The sequence below is a fragment of the Sinocyclocheilus rhinocerous genome, unplaced genomic scaffold (assembly GCF_001515625.1).
Source record: "Sinocyclocheilus rhinocerous isolate Xijiao unplaced genomic scaffold, SAMN03320098_v1.1 scaffold484, whole genome shotgun sequence".
Lineage (NCBI taxonomy): Eukaryota > Metazoa > Chordata > Actinopteri > Cypriniformes > Cyprinidae > Sinocyclocheilus > Sinocyclocheilus rhinocerous.
Window position 1 is genome coordinate 769,769 of NW_015658063.1, and position 1,914 is coordinate 771,682.

Genomic DNA, 1,914 nt, shown 5'->3' on the forward strand with positions numbered 1-1,914 from the left:
AACAACAAGCGCTACTCTACACTGCTCAAAACTCGCGTTTGAATCGTCAGTGGTAAATTCTTTCAATATAAAAAACTTACTTACAGGCTGTGAGTCAGAAGCGCCAGACTGTCCTTGCAAAGTTGGAACTGCCCCACTTTATAGAAACAGCCTTTGTGCACAGACAAAGGAAATCAGAGTATCCGATTTTTTGTAGGATACTCTGCAGGTTCAGGAAACAGTCCTCCATAAAATGCGCTGCACACATCTGAATATTTGGGTTGAACTGTTCTGGAACAGTGTTGTAAATACAACTTAACCACTGATTTCTAGTTGTGTACTCTTTTGGCAGGCCAGACAAAGTAGGGCTTGAGAATGGCGCGGCCGGCGGGCTAGAGTGAGGAAAGGCCGGCGGGCTTGCGGCAAACATGACCCTGGGCTGGACTCCACTTCGTCCACGGTGAAAGCCGATATCGTCCTCTTTTGGAAAGCCAAATAAAGTAGTTTCGCTTTCACAACGAAACACACAGCATCTCCACACTGAGATAGTTTGAGAAAAAAATCGAATACGATTTTCATGCGCATCTGGTCAGTAAAGGCGCTCCTGTGATTAGCAGTAAATCTCCAGCACGTGCTTTCAGATGGAGCACATTTACTACGCAGAGCCGTAGTTCACTGACAAGCTACGCAAAATCGCAGGCGATTCATTGCCGATTATGAACGCGATTTTGTGTAGCTTGTCAGTGAACTACGGCTCTGTGTAGTAAATGCCGCTCCATCTGAAAGCAGGTGATGGAGATTTACTACTAATCACAGGAGCGGCTTTACTGACGAGATGCGCATGAATATCGCATTAGATTTTTTGCACAGCCCTAGTTTGAGACTTTAGTCTTTGCAACTTTAGGGATCTTATCTATGCACGAACAGCTTGTAACACTCCAAAGAGAAAGGAAAATTTGAAATTGCATCATATAACCCCTTTAAAATGCAAATATCGGCATCAGCCTGATATGACAAATTATGCCTTGCCAATAAGACAAGTAACTCACATGTGCTCAGGCTGAGATAGTGATAAGATCACTTCAGCAGTGTGGCCATTCTTGAAGCGAACTTTTTCCTGAATGATGATTAGATTCACTGTTTTGAGCATTTAATCTGAGAATGCACTTACGACGCGTCCGGTGTGCGATAGAATCAACAGTTAAACGCATGCAGCAGTAGCAGCAACAGCAGCCTCCCCCGGGTCCTAACGCCCGTCCTGTCTGACGTTTTATTTAATTGGGGGCGTTGTTGGCCTACTTGTAATAAAATGAAAGTGAAATACACAAATAACTTTAAGATTGTGTTTCTGATTAAATAAAGCAGTAATTGATGTCATAAATCCAGTATGGTTTGATTTAAAGGTCAGAAGGTATAGCATACATGAATAAAAATCACAAACAAGACACTTGTAAATTAAATTTATATATATACAGATTTATTCATTGAAATTATAATTTTTTTTCAAACGGAATATGAAAATTTAAATACAATGGGCTCTAAAAGATTTTCATAATTTGTACATCTCTGTTGCTTTAGACCAGGGGTGGCGAACGTCGGTCCTGGAGAGCCGCAGCCCTGCAGAGTTTTGCTTCAACCCTAATCAAACACACCTGAACAAGCTAATCAAGGTCTGAAGGGTTATTAGGAAGCTACAGGCAGGTGAGTTTTAATTAGGGTTGGAGCTGAACTCTGCAGGGCTGCGGCTCTCCAGGACTGGAGTTCGCCACCCCTGCTTTAGACCATCTGCAAATGTTAAATATTCAAATAAAATGTTAAGTATTGCTTTATAGTTGCTTTATAGTTCTTTTCAAAGATTTCAATGTACTCTCATTATAATAGAACTTCATTGTTTATTTGATTCTCAGAGGTAAGTTTTTGTTACTAAAATGGAAA